The 24,300-nt window shown below is 40.0% G+C and overlaps 1 protein-coding gene across 1 annotated transcript in view; it reads left to right on the top strand.

Moving 5' to 3' along the window:
• The window catches only part of NSMCE2 (NSE2 (MMS21) homolog, SMC5-SMC6 complex SUMO ligase), a 213,640-nt gene that overhangs the window by 44,693 nt on the left and 144,647 nt on the right, over positions 1–24,300 (top strand). The gene's annotated exons all lie outside the window — the stretch shown is intronic.

The following is a 24,300-nucleotide window of genomic DNA, read 5'->3' as shown; positions in this document are numbered from 1 at the left end:
AACACTTTTTGAAATACATTAAAAACACCCCTGGGTTACTTACTAATGATCAGGAATTCAAAGTGATTTATACATTTTGGTTTATTTTAAAGTTTTCCTTTATGGCTATTGCGACCTAAGATTTTAAATTTACTTTGTAATTACGCTGAGTTCCTGACAATTCAGTTTAGTGAATAAACCCATCGTAAACCGCGAGACAGAAAACAAGACTATTTATAAAATCTAGACGAATGGTCTCTTGTGTCACATACAGAGAAAGAGGGCATGTTTATGACCCATTTTCTCATGACTCAACTTGAGAAAAACCTACAGTTACTTTCATTTTCAAGGTGACCCAGTTCCTTTAATAAAGAAACAAAATATATTGGTAACACAATATTAAAATTCTGAAAAGTCTTTGGCTTGTATGACCTTAGTAGCTGCTCTATAGATGCAATTATTGAAGAGAGAATAGATAACCTACTTATGGTTTGCGATATGAAATGGAAATTTAAAGGGACCCTATAGTCACCATTGTAGTTGTTCTGGTGACTATAGTATGACCATGCAGGCTTTTTAATGTAAAAAGAGAAAAGGCAGTGTTTACATTACAGCCTAGGAACACCTATAGTGACCACTCCACAGACGACCACTTGAGGTTCTTTCTGGGGCAGTGCTGCACAGTGTTCAGTGTCTCCATGGCTGAACTTTCCCTCCGCCCCGCCTCTTTGGGTGAGATCGTCAGAATCGATCATCTCAGCCAGTCCAATGCTTTCCTATAGGAAAGGAAAGAGGCAAATTGTGTCTCCTTGTAGACTCAAGAAGCCATTACCTTTCTAACCTAAAGTAAGGAGGTCCAATCACCTAAACGGTGGTTTAAAACTATAGTGCCAGGAATAGTTTTTGGTGTCCCTGACACTATAGAGCTCCTTTATGGTCAAAATAGCCAAACTGGAAGCATAGCATAATTTTCTAAGTTCAGCTGTTTTGGTCTTTTGACAGCCCGCCAAAGTTTGGTTGTTGATGAGGAAATTGATTGCAGCGGAACAGCAATCCCTTACAGTCACGACCCTCAGGTGCACCTGGAGATGTGCACAGCGACCTGACAAGTCAGTGTTGCCACAGGGGCCTGAAATAAGAAAAGGGTTACCAGGTAGCGGAATACAGAGGAGGGGGAGGCAGCAAGAAAGCGTGGTCAGGAGAGAAGCCGGAGTCTGGAAGCAGGAAATTAATCAGAAGAGAGACGGGATTGGAAACAGGAAATCACCAGACACCAGGAAAAGGGAGCTTAGAAGAACCAAGCACTGATTAGGAGGTGCTGGGATTGAAAAGGCTGACAGTCACATGACCAGCCACCTCCCTGTAGGTGGAACACTCTTGAGCTATATAAACGGTTTAGAAACATCATTGCATCATTGTTCCTTGGAACACCTCTAGGATGCCGCAGGTGCCCAGGAGCAGATTAGTAGTGCCGAGTGCCACGACAACCTTTAATTTGAAATTCACTTTGAATTCTTACTTTAGTTATTAACACCGATGACTGATTACAATATTTTCCAGTGTGTGAGAGAATTAGCAAGTACATCAACAGTAGTAGGAATTTGGAACACTGGGTAAAACAGTCTGGCAGAATGTGAATCTGGTCATCATCTCAACTACCATTTTATCCACAGGGCCATTGTGGTCAGAGGCCATAGGCAATGCCAGGAAATCCATATAAGAAATCTCATTCCAATATGATGCAAAGAACAACTAAGAATCAGAGGGTATATAAGATCAGGGAACTGATTAACCCAAAACAGTTCTTATTCAGGGAAACAGTGCTTATTCAGGAAACTACACTGACTAACTAGGTAAATGATACAATCTAGAGAGGTAAAGGATACAATCGTTTTAAATGATATATAGCACCACATTGAGTAGGTTTAATATATAGGGACTCTCCATCAATGGGTCCAAATTGGAAGCTGAGTAGGCCGAAAAACATGGACCAAATCCCTGTATCTTTCTACATTCCATCTTCTCGTTGGATACACATAGAACACGCAGTTTAATGCTGTCTACTGAGGATATTATTCATGTATGTAAATATGTCTGACATCTAACCTATATTCTGGGCAAAACCTGCTTCTGTGTGTTTGTAATAATAGAACAAAGGACAAGGGTCTACTGAGAACATGCTATTGATCATGCAGGAGCCAGAGATGTTTGTAGATCTACAAGGAGTAAGCAGGGGGGGCGGAGCCAAGCAGGCAAGCAGCCCAGACGTGCCCAGCAAGAGCTCCCACGTCTGGGGACAAAAAACGGGGCACAGCGCCTGCATACTGACTCCCACAGACTGCAGACCTCGGTACCCGTACTCAGGGGAAGGCTACCGAATCGAATGGTACCTCTTGGAATCCTCTGCACAGCCGACCTGACACGACGAGGCTTGCGGCCTTCATGGGACTGAGCCACGGAGAGACGGCCGCTCTCCGGGCACAGTAACAGGGACCGCAGCGAAGTACTTCCTCCCCCCCCCCCCCCCCGACCGGTGGGGGTTATCCCGGTCACCTTATAGCAGCCGTACGCATCCACACCTCTCTACTGGTCGGCCAGCGCTGCACACTCGGTCGAGCCACAGAGACCAAGATGGCGGCAGCTGACTACGAGACGGAGGCAGACGAGCAGCACAAAACGCTGGAACAGCGTCTGGACGACCTGTTCAAAGGATTCTGGCGAAAGCTCCGACACAACGCACTACAAAAAAGGCGGGTACAGCAGGGATACTCACCTCCCCGGGGCAGACAACAACAGGGGGAACCCCCCGGGTTGCAGCAATCAACAAGCGCTGAACACGAGGCTGGGCCCAGCAGCGCTACCATGTGCGCCCTGCCGAAGAGACCACAAGGTCCCTCAAGAGCGGTCAAACCTGGCCAGCTGCAGAGACCGCCATACTCCCTCAGGGCGTACAAAGCACGCCATGGAAAAACCCTGTATAAGCGGCGCAAATATGCCCAGGGAGGGGGAAGAACAAAGCACCCAAAAGGCAAAATGCACCAAGACCAACCCCGACCTAACCTAAACCACTTATCCACTACAGGGACAGTCACACAAGTGCTCTCCACTAACGGGCAATCACCCGCACGACTCTCCCGCAAGCTGCATCCCTGGTACGCCTGGAAACAGACCCCATCGGCACCATCGAAGGCCCCACCGGAACCGGCCTTGCGCAGAGGCATTGGCTAAACAGACCCACCTGGACTATCCATACAGTCCCAGGCAGGGGAAAGGACTGGCAATGACCGGGGCCACCTATACCCCACCACTGCAATGCCTACTGACATAATTCACTGTATTATTGCTCTAGTGTTTTACTCTCATGTTTTATGCTTTGTTTCCACTGTGCTTACTAGTAGCTACTCATACATATATATATACTCATGCTGACACAGGCGTACTCACGAGTAACCCAGTGCCTACCAGACCTTGTCACGTAGGTAGACTCTCTTCTTTTCAGCTCAGAATGCTAATTATACCCCCTACCTACTTATTAGCCCTCCTTATGAGCTTGGAGGTTGGCAGCTCTTGACCTCCACAAGGGCAATACCTCTCACACTAAAAATGCAGCGGCTATATACGCCCAATAAGCCCTTAACTCCTCTCTTAAAACAAGTCTCACAGTCTCGATACAATCCAGTTTAGGAAACTTACGCAGTGAGGTCCAGCCAGATACACTCTATATTAATACCTCTACGCACTTCCTTATGCCTGAGAACCTCCACATGTTTATTATCACAGATCTGCCGACCTCACCGAGACCCACCAAGTCACACACAACCAGCCTGTACTCAGCTTGTTTTATAAACCACAAAAAAGTGCTTTTCTATAAAAATCGACTAAACGTGGTAACGATGCTAAACATATACCTACCTTATCAGCCTGTATAGTGTTACTGAAGTTATAACGCTGCTTGATATCTCACTGAAGTCTAACCACTTTCTTTACTACGACGCTAAACTATATAAAATGAGGCTAAAAGTTACTCAAAGTTGATATAAATTGCATTGTACTATACCCGTTATGTATGAAACTTTATCGTCTCCCTTCTCTCATTCTGTATCCCATATAATGTTTCCGTAAAAAGTAAAATTATTGGTTGCTTGTAAAATGAGAGCTCTATCTAGGTGGACCGACATAATGAGATTCTGTACAGATGCTTATTGTCTTGCTTTGTGTTGCTTTCCCTTAAAGGGATGCTGTAGTCACCAAAGCAACTTTAGCTTAATGAAGCAGTTTTGGTGCATAGATCATGCCCCTGCAGTCTTGCTGCTCAATTCTCTGCTATTTAGGAGTTAAATCACTTTGTTTATGCAGCCCTAGTCACACCTCCCTGCATGCAACCTGCACAGCTTTCCTAAACACTTCCGGTAAAGTGAGCTATAATGTTCACACTTCCTTTCTTGCAAATTCTGTTTAACCCCTTAAGGACCAAACTTCATGTCATGTGTCCTTAAGGGGTTAATTTAGAACGTATCTCTTGCTCTGTTAATAGCTTGATAGACCATGCAGGAGCCTCCTGTATGTAATTAAAGCTCACATTACAGAACAAGAGATGATAAAAAAAAAACAAAACTTAAATTAAATTACCGGTGCATATGATTTAAAATTATACAATTTATTTCCATGCAGGCTGTGTCAGTGCCAGTAGAGGCGTGGCTAGGGCTGAATGGTTAAAATTAAATTGATTTAACTCCTCAATGGCAGAGAATTGAGCAGTAAGACACCAGAGGCGTGAGCTATACACTAAACCATTTCATTACACTAAAACTCATTTCACTTTCAATCAGATGCAATTTGCCTTAAACAATTTTATCTCCTGCTCTGTAAATTGAACAATAATTACATACAGGAGGCTCTTGCAGGGGATAATCAAATCTAAATCAAACAGAACTTGCAATAAAGAAAGGATAAACTTTAGATGACTCTTTACAGGAAGTGTTTAGGAGGCTGTGCAAATCACATGCAGGGAGGTGTGACTAGGGTTCATAAACAAAGTGATTTTTCACTCCTAAATGGCAGATAATTAATCAGTGAGGCTGCAGGGGCATAATCTATTTACTAAAACTGCTTCATTAAGGTAAATTTGTTTTGGTGTCACTAGTGTCCCTTTTAGGACCTAAACCTTTAATTTTGCTTGTTAATCATGTTTCCCTGCTTAGGTTGTACTTTGCTTTGTAGATGTTTGGTACGTTACACTCTGTACTGTTGTTGTACTGTTGAGCATTGGTGCTGGAAACAGATAAATAAAAATCGTATTGGAGGGGGGACGGCCTCTAAAACTAGGGTCACTAAAGGTTTGTATTCCTTTAAATATGTTATCCAGTTATGGATTTTTGATTCTTGCATGTATATATCCATAGTTTGTTATTCTTTTCTCTCACACAATTGTTAATTCCTCTATTTAAAAAAAAATATTTGACTTACTCCTCCAGATGAGTCATTCCTACTATAAATGTTTGTATTTTCTTTATTGCTTTATCAAAACTAATGCACGGGTCTTCACCCCAGTTCATCCTTGCATAACTCAAAAAAACAAAAGGACCTGAGCCATTGATTTTTAAAAACTGGTATAAAGAGACCAATACAAAGGAAGACAATAACTTAAAATTAGTTTTGAGGGATTTCTTAACCCCTTAAGGACTGGACTGTTTTTGCGATGTTGTACATTTGCGACCAGGCCTCTTTTTACACTTTTGTGGTGTTTGTGTTTAGCTGTAATTTTCCGCTCTCTCATTTACTGTTCCTATACAAATTATATGTTATTTTTTTCAGTACAAAAAAGGCTTTCTTTACATACCATTATTTATATAATCTCATGTAATTTAATTTAAAAAATATGATGAAAAAAATACATGTTTTTTTACTTTTACTTGAAAAATCTTTTACTCATCTACAAAAGCGAATAAAAAAAACTGCTAAATAGATTCAAAATGTTGTCCTGAGTTTTAAAATATCCAGTTTTTACATGCTTTTTTGCTTTTTTTTTGCAAGTTATAGGGCTATAGGTACAAGTAGGATATTGTGGTTTCAAAACATACATTTTTTCAAATGTATCAATAGTGACATTGTAACACTATTATCTGTCAAAATTATCTGAATAACACCCCACATGTACATATTTTTTTTTTTAAAGTAGACAACCCAGGGTATTCAATATGGGGTATGTCCAGTCTTTTTTAGTAGCCACCTAGTGGCAAGCACTGGCCAAAGTTAGCGTTCATATTTGTTTGTATGTGAAAAAGTAAAAAACTAAATTGAACGCTAATTTTGGCCAGTGTTTGTGACTAAGTGGCTACTAAAAAAGACTGGACATACCCCATTTGCAATACCTTGGGTTGTCTTCTTTTGCAAATGGTATGCCATCATGGGCGTAATTCTCATTCCTGGGCTACCATACGCTCTCAAAGGCAACGTAACCAACCTGGCCATTTTCAATGTAAAAATATTTGACCCATATATTTGACCCTGTAACTTTCAAAAACGCTATAAAATCTGTACATGGGGGTACTGTTAAACTCGGGAGACTTTGCTGAACACAAATATTAGTGTTTCAAAACAGGAAAACGTATCACAACAATTATATCATCAGTAAAATTGCTGTTTGTGTGTGAAAAATTTGAAAAAAGTCATTTTCACTGACAATATCATCGCTGTGATAGGTTTTACTGTTTGGAATCACTAATATTTGTGTTCAGCAAAGTCTACCGAGTAAAACGGTACCCCCCACGTACAGGTTTTAGGGTGTCATAGAAAGTTACAGGGTAAAATACAGTGCTAGCAAATTAAATTCTCTGCAATTTCGGCCTGGGTTGGCAGGCAGGTCCCTCAAATCGCAATTAATAAAATTATTTAATTATGTAAAAATATTACATAAATACGCACGTAGAATTTAAATATATATGCACATTTATATATTTGAAGTCTACGTGTATATTTATATAATTATTTATGTAATTTTGTATTTAAACAAATGTATATTTCGTATTATTTTTATTTATTTATATATACATAGATATATACACAATTTCATTCTAAGTGTATTTTGATATAAATGTATATATTTTAATATCAAAATACAGTTAGAATAAAATTTCATATAGATATATAATTCTTTTTTCAATTTTTTATTATTATTTAAAAAAAAAATTAATTTACTTATTTGTATTTTACAATAATATATATACAATATATATAGTTATTATATATATTATATATATACGCGTGTAATTTAATTATACGTGTATTTTTATATTAATATATGTACATATTAATATAAAAATACACTTGGCATGACATTATATATATATGATATATAGACATATATTATATAGATATAATATATGTCTATATATCATATATATATATACACATATATAATTATTTATTTTTTTATTAACATTAACCTTTATTTTATTTGTATGATTTTACAGTTGCAGGGAGACTGCCTGTCAGCACAGACAGTCCCCCTGCAGGCAGACACATGGACACCTATTGTGACCATGTGGTCGCCCTTTTGAGCGATCACATGGCCCCAGGGGTCCTAATCCGCCATGGGGAGACTGTCTGGGCTGCAGGCAGTCTCCCCACCCTGGGAGCACCGCCGATCGCCGCCGGGGGAACGACGGCGATCGGGTAAGTACATCTTAAAGTTAGGACGGTTCAGGACCGTCAGCGGTCGGCAACGCAAAAATGCCGATGACGGTCCTGAACCGTCCTAAGTCCTTAACCCCTTAAGGACCAAACTTCTGGAATAAAAGGGAATCATGACATGTCACACATGTCATGTGTCCTTAAGGGGTTAAGGGGTTAAGGACTGAGCCAAATGTACAAGTTGTGAACAGAACAAAACGTAAACAAAACCTGGCATTTGCGCTATATGTCTGTCCAACCGTAATTCACCACTTTCATATTAAATGCACCCCCCTTATTATATATCATTTTATTCAGGGGAAACAGGGCTTTCATTTAATATCAAATATTTAGCTATGAAACATAATTTAATATGAAAAAAAATGGGAGAAAATAAGAAATTTAGTTATTTTCTTAGTTCTACATGACATTTTAACTGTCAATGTCTTAATACTGTTCGCTTTTACTGCAATAAAATACACATATTTGTATTCAGCAAAGTCTCACGTGTAAAACAGTACCCCCTATGTACAGGTTTTATGGTGTTTTGGGAAGTTACAGGGTCAAATATAGCGTGTTACATTTGAAATTGAAATTCGCCAGATTGGTTACGTTGCCTTTGAGACTGTATAGTAGCCCAGGAAATAAATTTACACCCATAATGGCATACCATTTGCAATAGTAGACAACCCAAGGTATTGCAAATGGGGTATGTCCAGTCTTTTTTAGTAGCCATTTGGTCACAAACACTGGCCAAAGTTAGCGTTAGTATTTGTTTGTGTGTGAAAAATGCAAAAAACGCCAATTTTGGCCAGTGTTTGTGACTAAGTGGCTTCTAAAAAAAGACAGGACATACCCCATTTGCAATACCTTTGGTTGTCTACTATTGCAAATGGTGTGCCATCATAGGGGTAATTTTCATTCTTGGGCTACCATAGGGTCACAAAGGCAGCGTAAGCAATCTGGTGAATTTTAATGTGAAAAAAATGAAACACAAGCCTAATATTGGACGCTGTAACTTTTGAAAACACCATAAAACCTGTACATGAGGGGTACTGTTGTACTTGGGAGACTTCGCTGAACACAAATATTTGTGTTTCTAAACAGTAAAAAGTATTGCAGCAATAATATCGTCCGTGTAAGTGCTGTTTGTGCGTGAAAAATGCAAAAAACGTCACTTTGACTGGCGATATCATCGTTGTAATACATTTTACTGTTTTTAAACACTAATATTTGTGTTCAGCGAAGTCTCCCGAGTAAAACAGTACCCCCATGTACAGGTTTTATGGTGTCTTGGAAAGTTATAGGGTTAAATATACTGCTAGCAAATTATATTCCCTATACTTTCGGCATGGGTTGTCAGGCAGGTCCCGCTAATTGTAATTAATTAGGATACCTAATTATGTAAAAATATTACATAAATATATGTGTAGAATTAATATATGTATATATATACACATATACATTTTTTTTATATTTTTATTTATATATAGTGATATATACGTATATATTATTTCGTTCTACGTGTATTTTGATATAAATATATATATATATTAATATCACAATACAGTTAGAACGAAATAAAACACATCTATATATTTTTTAATAATTTATTTTTAATTATTTTTTAATTTTTTTTTACGTATTTACATATTTATTTTTATATTATATATAAATATATATAACAATAATTATATATTTAACCAGTATCATCAGTCTACGTGTAATTTGATATTAATATATATATATAATTATAAATATATTAATATTAACATACACCTAGACAGTGTATGTGTGTGTATGTATATGTGTATATATATATATACTTGGATCATATATATATAATATATATATATATATGATCTAAGTATATAATAATTTTTTTTAACACCCTTTTTAAACATTTTTTTATTTGATTTCAGCCAGCAGGGGGACTTCCTGTCATTACAGGCAGTCCCCCTGCTGGCAATGTTGCAGCCAGCTATCCCGGCCATGTGATTGTGAGGTCCTCGCAAGGACCTCACTCTCACATGGCCGGGGGGGCTGAAGAGGACGGAGGTGCTGCGGGGGGCTCCCTGGGAGTCCCCCCAACCACGATCGCCGGCGTGGGATCGCCGGTGACCGGGTAAGTAAAAAAAAAAAAACGGAGGGCGTACAATTACGCCCGGAAGCGTTTAGAGACGCTTAAAAAAGGACGTAATTGTAGGCCCTCCGGTCTTAAGGGGTTAAAGGACTGGAGGCTTGGGGAAAGTCTAATGGGTTTAGGTGGATCATTCTTTAGGAATAGTGCTGCCCTTGTTATGTACTTTTAGTGACATTTAACCCCTTAGTTTTTCAATTTTCTTACCGTTAAGGACCAGGACTCTTTTTGCATTTCTGCGATGTTTGTGTTTAGCTGTAATTTTCCCCTTACTCATTTACTGTACCCACACTTATTATATACCGTTTTTCTCGCCATTCAATGGTCTTTCTAAAAATACCATTATTTTCATCATATCATATGATTTACTATAATTTTTTTTTTATGGTGAAAAAAATGCAAAAAAACCCACCTTTTCTAACTTTGACCCCCAAAATCTGTTACGCATATACAACTGCCAAAAAACACCCATGCTAAATAGTTTCTAAATATTGTCCTGATTTTAGAAACACCCAATGTTAACATGTTCTTAGTTTTTTTTGGGAGAGTTATAGGGCTATAAGTACAAGTAGCACTTTGCTATTTCCAAACCATATCTGTCAGTAATCCCCGAATAACCCTTTACATGTATATATTTTTTAAAAGAAGACAACCTAAGGTATTATACTTGGGGTATTTTGACTCTTTTCATGCAACCATTTTACCACCAATCTAAATATTTCTTTTTTTTTTTTAAAAGGATGATTACTTTGACACACGTAGTAATTTAAGAATACATGTACGGAGAACTTTAAGGGTTACTGCCAAAGAACACCCCGATATGTGTTCAGCAACATCTCCTGAGTACAGTGATACGACCCATGTATAGGTGTGTCGGGTTCTCTGGGGGCTAAAATACCTTATTTGGAGGGTGCGCATTCCAGTTTTCCAACTTGGAATTTTCACAGCTGGCCATCATGCACCCATGTCCCATTTGGGAAATTTTTTTAAGCCGGTAAATGTAATTTACCCCAATCAAACCATATATTTTTGAAAAACTAGACACACTAGGGCAGGGAAAGGCAACCTTCGGCACTCCATATGTTGTGGACTACATCCCCCCCATAATGCTCTTACACCCATAATGCTGGAAAACCATCATGGGAGGTGTAGTCCAAAACATCTGGAGTGCCAAAGGTTGCCTATGCCTGCACTAGGGTATTTAAAATGGTGGTATCTTAACCCTTTCCATGCACTTTTTGTGTTATTTTTCTCTCACATTTTACTTTAGGCATATATTCTCAGCTCCTGTTACTTATTACTGCCAAAGAACACCCCAATATGTGTTTTTAGCAACGTCTCCTGAGTACACCGATACCACCCATGTATAGTTGTGTTGGGTTCTCTGGGAGCTATAAGATTTTGATCTTGATTTTTTGCATTTTTTTTTTCCACTACACTGCCCGGCTCCATGTGGGGAAACTGCGAAGTGATCGTTCCGGCAGGGTATTCCAGGATGCCTCGACATCAAGGCATCACTGCAATACCGTTAGAGCGGCTTGAAGCGATCATGATCATGATCGCTTCCAGCGTTCTAATTAGCTGCGGACCAGACAGCAACTAGAGGTACTTCCTACAAAACCCCATAGGAAAGCATTATATGGGGAAATCCTAATGCGAGCCATTGCTGCACATGCGTATTAGGTCTCCCCTAGGAAGAGCAGAGGAGGAGCACAAGCCAGCTCCGAAGGACATTGAAGCTGGACTGAGGTATGTGTCTGAAGGGTTTTTTAAAACCTTCTGCACCGCGAGTTGGGGCCACTAGATAGAAGGGCACTATGTTTTCCTGGCACTATAGTTTCCCTTTAATGAGCAAGTGCTGACAGAGGGGAGGAGCGTTGCGTGATTGACATCAGCTTGTGATGTAGAGAGGATATGTAGTGAGGAGCAGAGTTATATAAGGCTTTGTAGGTTTGTGTGCATATTTTAGATCTAGGAATATAGTTGTACTGTCGGTGAGAATTCTATTTAAGGTGGTGAAAGTTTTGGGAGAATAAGTGAGGCCAGATTCAAAATAGTGAAATTGATGTCGCCTCTGCTTCTCTAAATATAAAAAAATGGTGGATTTTGGGGGCAGTTATTTGTACTAAAGCATAATAAACCTTACCTGCCATCTCATGACAATCTTGCACTTTTTTCTTTCTTTAAGGGGACTGTGACGTCTCTGGAAATTGCACCATTAAATATGATGCTTTATTTTCTTTTAAATGTATGTGAAAGATTTAGGAATCGGCATTGCAATCCTGGCACAGGCATATCCTATCGGCTACAAAGTCTTATTTTAGTGACAGAAATGGCTGTGCCATGGATTTCTACATTTCATACCTCACACACATGCATGTGAAATATGTCTTGGTGCTCGTTCAAAGGTGACTATAGGAAACCGCACTCAATCCCAGCAGCCACCGGTGCTCCGAAACAGGACCAGCAATCCCAACGCGTTAAGGCAACAAAGAGATTCCCAGGCACTCAGAGTGTTAAAGCTAAGATTTAAGATAATAAGCTAAGATAATAAGATTTATTGAAACAAAAGAGGCAGCAACGTTCTAAGAGGTCTTTTTTTGTGCTTGTTCAAGCACAGTCCTCATCAACCTATTGTCAAATTTTGTAATCGGCTGCTATAAAATATTTATTGGCGTTTTATTACTATCGAAACGCCTTGACATGCACACCATTTTGTAATGGTGTCTAAAAGTTCACCCCCTGTATAAAATTGCATAATACGTTATTGTTATAAGGTATTGTTTTAAGCATTGCAGAATACGTTATTGTTATATAAATGCCAATAATAAAATTAATAAGTAAACTTAATACCCTGGCAAGTGAAAGTTTTCCTTTAACTACTAACCCTTGGCCTTTGTAAATAAGAGCAGTTGTTTTAGCACTCACAATCTCTTTCATCTGAGTATGTATCCTCATTACCCTGAATATAGCAATTTTATTTTAGCACAAATGCCGGTTACGTTACAAAGTCAATTTTTAGATTAAAAAAAAAAAAAAGCCTTTTAATCCAATTAAGTAAGGAAGATTAACCCCTTAAGGACCAAACTTCTGGAATAAAAGGGAATCATGACGTGTCACACACGTCATGTGTCCTTAAAGGGTTAACATTTGAGCATTTTTCCTTCTTTTTCCTTGGCTGTATACAAAATATTTTTTTTTACAAAGCACATCTTGCTGACTGTTTAGAGCCTGTAATTAATGTTGAGAAATGAGGCGCTGGCTGATACGATAGTCTGATTGGGCTGTGAACGTACCTTGTAAAATTTCAGTTGTCCTTAAAGCACGCAGGTGAGACCGTACCACATTCTCCTGGCGATGATGCAAGTTGATTGCGTAAAAAGGAATGAAGGTTACAGTGCCAATGTGCATTGCAGGTTCTGAGAAATCCTTACTCTGTGGCACACAGACACTCCCATTCCAGGGAATCCAAAATCACTTGTTGGCTGGTTAGTTTGGTTACTGTGAATAGCAAAGACGTCAAGGAAAACCTTGTGACTGCTTTATTAATAAAATTACGTATATGATTTAATGGTTATTGAGTAGTATTTCAAATTGAGTGGGCAGATCGATGATAGAATGAATGGACATGTAGGTAGAACAGACACACTGACCAATCAATCAATCAATCAATCAATCAATCAGACAATTACCAAAACTTGATTAACCCCTTAAGGACCAAACTTCTGGAATAAAAGGGAATCATGACATGTCACACATGTCATGTGTCCTTAAGGGGTTAAAGGCACACAGACCGTACAGCCAAAGCAGACAGTGGTGTATTAATTGCTTTAGATGTGGAAACAATATCTATGTAAAAAGGAAGCAGTGATGTCACAGGGGCCTGCTTGAAACCCTATTCCAAAGGCTAAAAATGAACAGTCGCTTCCAGAGAAGTGTCAGTTTCTTGTTCCCTCGTCACAGTAAACAGTATTGCTGAATTTACCAAGATCGATAAGGCAATATGTAGCATTTAGATTCTGCAAAAAGCAAAGCATTTCATAAAAAAAAAAAAAAAAAAAAGAAACCGTATTCAGCGCAACACATGATATATATACTCTGTGTTCATTAATTAAATGAACACAGTGGAATCTGTTTATGTAATCTGGTTATGACATGTTCAGTTTAACGGACAAATTAATAGTTCTACATATTCTTGGAAGTTTAGTGATCCTTGTACGTACGTTATGTACTTTTATTTATAAATCTCTCGTCATGATACAATGTACGAGCTCCTTGTATATGCCTGGCCAAGAGCTATCTGTTACTAGGGCTTTCGAGGGGAAGAGGGCAGCATTAACCAAGAAACTGTTTGTTGTTTCAACATGTCTCTCTCACACTCATGGAAACCTCTCCACAAGTGATCGTAAAAGGAAAGGATAGCCTTCGACAGTAAATCAAAGCAAAATAAACAGGAATAATTCATTTGTTGTAGTTTTTTTTTTGTGTGTGTTTGTGAATAGTAAATCTGAAACAATCTGGGTTGTATACTAAGCTTAGTGATTTGCAAAAATCTGTGAAAATTCCCTGCTTTTTACAGAATGCGCACATTTATTGCACAATCTGTTGTTTAAAAATGGCATTGTGCAAATGATAGCATTGTATCACACACAAAACTGGCACGTACGGAAATGTATGTAATGATTTACAATATTTACTCTCTGTTAAGACAGGATTTGGTAAGTTTGGGGAGTAATTTTTTTTGTATTCACATTGAATCCTCATTGAGCAGGGCCCTCAACCCCCTCTGTTCCTGTACGTCCAGTGGTCTGATCTCAATTATGTGTCTGTTAGTCCACCCATTGTACAGCGCTACGGAATTTGTTGGCGCTATATAAATAATAATAATAATAATAATCTGAACTGCATTTTGTCCGAATTTGGTTTGATCAGAGTCAACTAAAATACAACCTGCAATGGCCGAGCACATTCGTTTTGATTAACATGATTGAATTCTGCCATAAGAGAGATGATTGATGGCTAGCGGACAGTCCCTAAATGTTCATTTTATTCTGAGATCAAGTGAGAGGCTAGTCCAATGATGTAGATGCCAATTGAGCGATAACGTTTGTTTCTTGTAATATCTTTTTTTATTGGACTAACAGAATTTTGGAATAAGACGCCTATGGAGAACTTCCCTTTCTCATGTCTTTTAAAATATTTTTTGTTAATAATTTTTTTGGAATAATAAAACAATCTAAACAGAAAAGAAAATAACAAAAACGTTAGAATACAATTGTCAAGCATCATCCAATATTATAGAAGTGTATGATAAATCAGTATTATAAAAGTAAAATATACTAATTTTAAGGTAAGAATGCCATTTATGACTCAATAAGTTGGTCTTTGTTTGAATGAATAAAGCCAAAATAGAGAAATTTTGCCATCCAGTCTGGTGCAGGTCTGAAGGAAACTTATCTGCCCTAACGGCCTTTTCCCATAGTGCCCATTCATGTTTCAGCAAATTGACCGCATCTGAAGGTGAAATGACGGGAAAATGCTCCTATTGGTGTGCTGCAAAATAAATAAATATTATATTATGCATATATTTTGCAGCACATTGACCCTTTTTCGTGCCCTTTTGGTTTGTGTGATCTCAATCAGTTTTTCGGTACTGAAATTCTGCTGAGCCAAACTGACACTGGATCGAAATTCCCCAAATGTCTGTTTTGGGGGAAAGTGGTTGGGCGAGCGGTATTATCTTGCTGTGCACAAGTCTAGATTGTTTTACAGCTGAGAGTACGCCGATCCCACATATTGCAACATTCTGATAAAGTGCCCTATGGGGTGTGAGATGGATTAGACTTTTTCTAATATCCCTTATTATTAGCTACTACTTCTGTCTAGTAATAAAATTTAATTTTTTATTATTTTATCTGCTTTGTTTTTTTGTTTTGAGTTTTTCAAAAACACTTTCAGACTCTACCCAAATAATTCAGAAATGTAAGCAAAAATAAAGTAATTTAAAAGAACACTATAGCGTTAGGACTGTGGTGAGGCTTCCTCGGTGCTGCTAACCTCTCTGCCCCGCGACATCACTGGGCGGAATGGCCTCACAGAGCCGCACATTTAAACGTCCCCATAGGAAAGCATTGAATCAATGCTTACCTTTTTCTATGAGGCTTCTGCATCATGTGATTGAGTTTTACTCTGTCAGTGCAGCAGAAGCACCTCTTATTGTTGTCATGAAGACAAGGTAGACTTAACCCTACAATGTAAACATTGCAGTTTCTCAAAAAAAACTGCATTGCAGGGTGAAAAGGAGAAGGACGCTGCACCCAGACCACTTTATTGAGATGAAGTAGTCTGGATGATTATAGTGTCCCTTTAATTGCCAAATATTGATGAGAAAAAAAGATCTGTATTATATGCAGAGTAGAAAGGATTTTACTTTAAACGACATTCCAGGAGAGATTGACCCATTCTTTTATATACAATGACAATATATAAGAAATGCTGTTTCTGCAGTTTTCCAGAATTCCCAAGTGAAAATGCAAATGAACCCACACATTTACTGTGCCACTTACACGTAAAGGATCACTATAGGGTCAAGAACACAAACGTATTCCTGACTCTAAAGTGTTAAAACCACCATCTAGCCCCCCTGGGCCCCTCATGCTTCCATAAATATAGTAAAAATCTTATTGTATTCAAGCCTGAAGCTGTAACTCTGCATGCTGTTATACTCAGAAAAACTAGCAGTCTGCTGACATCATCAGAAGTGGTGGCCTGATCCAATCACAATGCGTCCCCATAGGATTGGCTGAGACTGACAAGGAGGCAGATCAGGGGCAAAACCAGCATGATTCAAACACAGCCCTGGCCAATCAATCAGCATCTCCTCATAGAGATTAATTGAATCAATGCATCTCTATGAGCAAAGTTCAGTGTCTGCATGCAGAGGGAGGAGATACGGAATGTTTGGATGCATTTTAGGCAGCCATGACCCAGGAAGGATCTCTAACAGCCATCTGAGGAGTGGCCAGTGAAGTTATCACTAGGCTGTAATGTAAACACTGCATTTTCTCTGAAAAGACAGTGTTTACAGCAAAAAGCCTGAAACTACTCACCAGAACAAATTCAATAAGCTGTAGTTGTTCTGGTGACTATAGTGTCCCTTTAACTATCCATTTTTATTAAACTGTAAGCTTGTTTTAGGGCCCTTTTCTTTGTTCATGTAAGTCAAATAAGTCTTAAAGGGACTCTATAGTCACCATATAAAAGCAAGAAAGACAGGTCCCCCAGCCTTCCTTCTTGCTTTTATATGAACTTTCATTAATTAAAAAAAAAAAATCGGTGTTTTTATATTAAAAACTTACCTCCGTTCCAGCGCCGAGCTCCCCGCTAGGCCGCGCCCCCTTTTTCGTCAAAATGACGAAATCGCGGGGCCCAATGGGACGGCTTCGCGCTGGACCAATCGCGTTCTTCATAGAGCGGCATTGAATGCCGCCCTATGAAGAACCTGAGCGCTTTACCGCGCATGTGCGCGGAATGCGCGTTCGCGAGCTGAGCTGTCTGACTGACAGCTCAGCTCGCTTTCTAAAATTATCAAAATCTTCTTTCTTCAGCCCCAAAAAAGGCCAAATAAAAATCCATAATAACCGACGCAATTAAAAAAAAAAAAAAAAAAAAAACGAGCGCAAAAAAAAATAATCCATCTTCACCCATGGAGGGCTCCGCGCAGACTGAGCTCCGCAGGGTGGGGAAGGCTTATAAAGCCTTGCCCCGCCCTGCAATTAGGCTAAGAACACTCTGATTGGTGGGTTTGAGCCAATCAGAGTGCTCTTTGTCATTTTACAAGCGTGGGAAAGTTTTTTGGAATTTCCCCACGCTTGTAAAATGACACAGAGCACTGTGATTGGATGGGTTTCAAGCCATCCAATCACAGTGCTCTGTGTCATTTTACAAGCGTGGGAAAATTCCAAAGAACTTTCCCACGCTTGTAAAATGACACAGAGCACTGTGATTGGATGGCTTGAAATCCATCCAATCACAGTGCTCTGTGTCATTTTACAAGCGTGGGAAAATTCCAAAGAACTTTCCCACGCTTGTAAAATGACACAGAGCACTGTGATTGGATGGCTTGAAATCCATCCAATCACAGTGCTCTGTGTCATTTTACAAGCGTGGGAAAATTCCAAAGAACTTTCCCACGCTTGTAAAATGACAAAGAGCACTCTGATTGGTTTAAACCCACCAATCAGAGTGTTCTTAGCCTAATTGCAGGGCGGGGCAAGGCTTTATAAGCCTTGCCCACCCTGCGGAGCTCAGTCTGCGCGGAGCCCTCCATGGGTGAAGATGGATTATTTTTTTTGCGCTCGTTTTTTTTTTTTTTTTTTTTTTTAATTGCGTCGGTTATTATGGATTTTTATTTGCCCTTTTTTGGGCTGAAGAAAGAAGATTTTAGAAGAAAGAAAACATCGAATGGTAAGTTTTTTTTATCTCTTTTTATTTTTTTATTTTTTTACAGGTTTTTAGTTAATGTTCCCCCCCTCATTATTTTTAGGGTGAGGGGGGTAGGTAGGGAGATAAATTTTTTTTGGGGAGGGGGGGAGGGTTAACTAGGGTCCCCCCCCCTTTGTATTTAGGGCCCCCACCCACCGCTCAGGGGTGGGGGCCGGGGGGGACAGTAGGTCCCCCCCTTATTGATCATTTTAGGGCCTCCACCCACCGCTCAGGGGTGGGGGCCGGGGGGGGACAATAGGTCCCCCCCTTATTGATAATTTTAGGGCCCCCACCCGCCGCACAGGGGTGGGGGCCGGGGGGGGACAGTAGGTCCCCCCCTTATTGATAATTTTAGGGCCCCCACCCGCCGCACAGGGGTGGGGGCCGGGGGGGGACAGTAGGTCCCCCCCTTATTGATAATTTTAGGGCCCCCACCCGCCGCACAGGGGTGGGGGCCGGGGGGGACAGTAGGCCCCCCCCCTTATCGATAATTTTAGGGCCCCCACCCACCGCTCAGGGGTGGGGGCCGGGGGGGGACAATAGGTCCCCCCTTATTGATAATTTTAATTTTAGGGCCCCCACCCGCCGCACAGGGGTGGGGGCCGGGGGGGGGGACAGTAGGTCCCCCTTATTGATAATTTTAGGGCCCCCACCCGCCGCACAGGGGTGGGGGCCGGGGGGGGGGACAGTAGGTCCCCCCCTTATTGATAATTTTAGGGCCCCCACCCGCCGCACAGCGGTGGGGGCCGGGGGGGGGAAGGAGAGTAGGTCTCCCCCCCCCCCCCTTCAACCACTATTGTGGACAGTCAGCTCCCTGTGGGTTCGGGCTTCAGCTGTCAGCTGAAGCTGAAGCTGTCAGCTGAAGCCACGCCCGCAGCAGTGCTGACAGGCTATCAGCACACAAAGCGCGTTCACAGTGCTTTGTGTGCTGATAGCCCGTCTGATGCATTCACCCAGAATGCATCGGACGAGAGGCCTTTTTAGGGCCTCTGAACTCGGAAGTCCCTCTGGTGGCCGTCTGATTGACTGCAACAAGAGGTGTTCCAAGCTTCCAATGTAAACACTGCATTTTCTCAGAAAATACAGTGCTTACAAGAAAAAGGCTCCGGGTAGCTGTAGCACTCACCTGAACAACCTCATTAAGCTGAAGTTGTTCAGGTGACTATAGTGTCCCTTTAAATGTATGTCTTGGCAACCCATTGAACAGCGCTATGAAATAAAGTAGCGCCACCTTCATGTGCTCCCAAATTAGTGCTCAATAGGTAATTGCTTATTGTGTTTTATTTCTTCTCTGGTGCAAGTTGAATAATCTCAGATTCATCAAGCATCAAAGTATTCCACTATTTCCTACAGTTATGAGAGAAGCAGCATTTTGTTAAAGGAACACTATAGGGTCAGGAACACAAACACGTATTCCTGACCCTTAAAGAAAAAAAGGACAAAAAGTCAGTTGCCAAACGGCAACCAGACTATAAGTGTGTCCAGGGGAGTCCAAAACAAGGGGGTAACCCTTACATACGTAATTAAAGAAAGATACAAACGAGGAGGAACTGGAGAGAAATAGGGAACTCCTAATCTCTGTCCAGGTCGACCAGGACTGGACACCCCTACCTTGCTGCAATGCTAAAACTTAACCTTTAATAAAGTAAAATAAAACGATGCAAATACTAATAGAAAAAATATATGTGTAAGTGATCACAGTGAAAACAAAAGAATAAATAGAAAATAAATAAAAATGATGATAAGGAGTGGTGCCTATATTACTGTGATAATGGACAATAACACCAAATGGAAAAAATCTATTTATTGTCCTTAATAACCACCTAAGATTCAAATCCAGAGTCAACACTGGTCACTGATCGTTCCTATAACATACAAGGAAGGGTTACTGGAGAGTAGCTCATGTGTTATAATGATACACCGGTAACCGGTAACACTATGTATCCAATAGGCAAAACATGCCGATGCTCCCATATAACACAAGGAGCTGGAGTACCTCCCCCCCCCCCCTTTTTATCAAATGTTATCAAATTAAGGATTCAAACTTAAATCAAATTCGGAACAAACTTAAATACTAGTTCAGCTCAGGAAAGGAAATGCTGAATAATTCTAATTTCCTCCCAGAGACAACCTTCAAAATTATTTACTGATCGTTCCTATATCATGAGAGGAAGGAGAAATATGTATAGGAGTACGGAGCAAAGCTCATGTGCTACAGTGTTGCAAATGTAGCTAGGTAACACTGTGTATCAATCAGGCAAAACAACTCTGGATTTGAATCTTAGGTGGTTATTAAGGACAATAAATAGATTTTTTCCATTTGGTGTTATTGTCCATTATCACAGTAATATAGGCACCACTCCTTATCATCATTTTTATTTATTTTCTATTTATTCTTTTGTTTTCACTGTGATCACTTACACATATATTTTTTCTATTAGTATTTGCATCGTTTTATTTTACTTTATTAAAGGTTAAGTTTTAGCATTGCAGCAAGGTAGGGGTGTCCAGTCCTGGTCGACCTGGACAGAGATTAGGAGTTCCCTATTTCTCTCCAGTTCCTCCTCGTTTGTATTCCTGACCCTATAGTGTTAAATCCACCATTTAGTTGGTTTGCCCCCTTACAAGGGGTTAAAACGTACCTTCTTCCCGGTGCTCAGATCCGGGCTATTCAAGGCTATAACAGATTTTGGGTGTTTTATGTATTTTTTGTCTGGTTCTCTGTAACTGAGAGATGATTGAGTTATCAGTCTTTGACTCAATTATCTCCCAGACACAGGGACGCCTGGGAGGGGCTTGTATTCTTTTGTATGACGACCCCATGCTGGGGGTCTGCATAAAAAGCAGTGTGTGGCTAAATAAACCTCCGTTGTACTCCCAGAACTGTGTGTCGTCCAGTTAAGCAGCGCTTTGTTCTAGCTCGATAGGACTTCATCGGAGATAGTTGGTCTCAGGATTGCAGATCTGCTACAGCGTCTCTATGAGAAAAGTTCAGTGTCTGCATGCAGTGGGTGGATACACTGAATGGCAGTGCTGCTCACTGTGCAGCACTGTCCCAGGAGGCACCTCTAGCAGCCATCTGAGGAGTGGCCAGTGGAGTTATTACTAGGCTGTAATATAAACACTCTGAGAAGACAGTGTTTACTGCAAAAAGCCTGAAGGAATGATTCTTCTCACCAGAAAAAAATGCAATAAACTGTAGCTGTTCTGCTGACTATAGTGTCCTTTTAAAACCTATACATAACGTATATTTCCCAAAATAGTATTTGTTAAACCTATTGTGTGTAAGCAACACCAGACACAATTTATTTGTGCCCCCCCATTCCCTCCCAATCTTACCCTTAGTATATTTTGAGTCATTGAGGGAAGTGTGCACGTAATTGAGAACTATTTGTTCCTATAAATGGCACATTGTTGAAAGTGCTGCTACAATGCAGCAGCTGCTCCCACTATTAAAGGAACTGTTAAAGATTTTAAATATTTTTTTATTTTTTTTAGGTTAATTTGGATTGCAGGGCATATGAGGAGAAAGCATGTTATATAGACCCCGAGAACCACTTTACACAGTCTGTAATTGCACGCTGATAGTAGAATAAAGAATTTATTGCGCTTAATGATGTAATAATTTATTTTTGGAAAAACTGCTTAAATCATGAATCTCACAGTTAAAAGTGGTAAATTGTTATAGGAGCTGTGTGGCAGCCTTCTAAACCAGGGTTTGAAAAATGTCTGTAGATGGCTTAACACAAACCTCATTCAGATCCAAAATGTTGTTCTCAAGAGTAACCTGGACATAACTATTGTTTCCATTTTGGGGGTTTCTCAAAGCCTTATAGACCTTTTCCAACTTTAAAAAAAAAAAAATCTCTTATCGGCTGGCTTGACCTAGGCATGAATGGAAACACAGCATTGTTTTATAATTTCGATACCTATTCAAGATAATGCCTGTCACTTATGTCATGAACTCAATAGATGACTCTTTAAGCACACCTTTAACCCCTTAAGGACCAAACTTCTGGAATAAAAGGGAATCATGACGTGTCAGACATGTCATGTGTCCTTAAGGGGTTAAGGAGTCCTAAAGTTCCTGAGGGGTTACTGCCCTCGAGGGCAGAGTTGGACTCCCCTGCCCTGTAATTCTAAAAGTGTAACACCTGACTAACCGGTTTAAGAGTCAGTTACAGGAACACTTTTAAGCCGTATATTAACAATTCATGTGGTAGCCCTAATCCCCAATTGAATATATCAGAATTCGTACAACACACAATAAATTAAAAGGGGACACCTTTTCTTCTCTTAACCTCTTCTGGACCAGACAAAACCAAATGTGTCATGGAGACTCGTGTGTGATTTTATTCACAAGATATATAATAAATAATAAAGTGTATGGGCAGCCATCCTACTTCCAAACGTTGTGGAAGTAAAGCTGCCCTTGACCTCTCTTTAATGGTTACTCCAAGAATCTTTCATAGAGTAGGTGCAGTTTGAAACTCTGCACGTACAGAGGTATCTGCTCTTTTGATTTGGGAACTAGTTACACGCCCGGCACACGTTACTTAGGAAGCTTGGAAATCTGTCCCATGCTGCCTAACTTTAATTCTGTGCAAAAAATCAAAGAAACACTATAGGGTCAGGAACACAAACATGTGTTCCTGACCCTATAGTGTTAAACCCACCATTTAGTTGGTTTGCCCCCTTCGAAGGGGTTAAAACGTACCTTCTTCCCGGTGCCGTGCAGGTCTGCACCCTGCTTCTTTGATGTCATTATCAGAATTGATTGCATCTTCAGCAGGGCATTGCCAGTCAGTCTGTTGAAATTTATGGGGAAATCTAAAAAAACAGGAATTGTTTTCACCGGTATTCATCCATCTTGGAGCAGATTAAGTTTTCTCATTGATGCATCATGTGTCAATACCAATTTGAATGCAAGCAGTTACCATAGAAACATAGAATGTGACGGTAGATAAGAACCATTCGGCCCATCTAGTCTGCCCAATTTTCTAAATACTTTCATTAGTCCCTGGCCTTATCTTACAGTTAGGATAGCCTTATGCCTATCCCACGCATGCTTAAACTCCTTTACTGTGTTAACCTCTACCGCTTCAGCTGGAAGGCTATTCCATGCATCCACTACCCACTCAGTAAAGTAATACTTCCTGATATTTTTAAACCTTTGTCCCTCTAATTTAAGACTATGTCCTCTTGTTGTGGTAGTTTTTCTTCTTTTAAATATAGTCTCCTCCTTTACTGTGTTGATTCCCTTTATGTATTTAAATGTTTCTATCATATCCCCCCTGTCTCGTCTTTCCTCCAAGCTATACATGTTAAGTTCCTTTAACCTTTCCTGGTAAGTTTTATCCTGCAATCCATGAACCAGTTTAGTAGCCCTTCTTTGAACTCTCTCTAAGGTATCAATATCCTTCTGAAGATACAGTCTCCAGTACTGTGTACAGTACTCCAAGTGAGGTCTCACCAGTGTTCTGTACAATGGCATGAGCACTTCCCTCTTTCTACTGCTAATGCCTCTCCCTATACAACCAAGCATTCTGCTAGCATTTCCTGCTGCTCTATTACATTGTCTGGTTACCTTTAAGTCACCAGAAATAATCACCCCTAAATCCCTTTCCTCAGATGTTGAGGTTAGGATTCTATCTAATATTCTGTACTCTGCCATTGGGTTTTTACGTCCAAGATGCATTATCTTGCACTTATCCACAATAAATGTCAGTTGCCACAACTCTGACCATTTTTCTAGTTTACCTAAATCATTTGCCATTTGGCCTATCCCTCCTGGAACATCAACCCTGTTACATATCTTAGTATCATCAGCAAAAAGACATACCTTACCATCAAGACCTTCTGCAATATCACTAATGAAAATATTAAAGAGAATGGGTCCAAGTACAGATCCCTGAGGTACCCCACTGGTGACAAGCCCAAGCTTCGAATATACTCCATTGACTACAACCCTCTGTTGCCTGTCACTCAGCCACTGCCTTACCCATTCAACAATATTGGAATCCGAA

Source organism: Pelobates fuscus, chromosome 4 (assembly GCF_036172605.1).
Source record: "Pelobates fuscus isolate aPelFus1 chromosome 4, aPelFus1.pri, whole genome shotgun sequence".
NCBI lineage: Eukaryota > Metazoa > Chordata > Amphibia > Anura > Pelobatidae > Pelobates > Pelobates fuscus.
The sequence above is the reverse complement of the archived record's forward strand: the minus strand, read 5'-3'. Positions and strand labels throughout refer to the sequence as shown.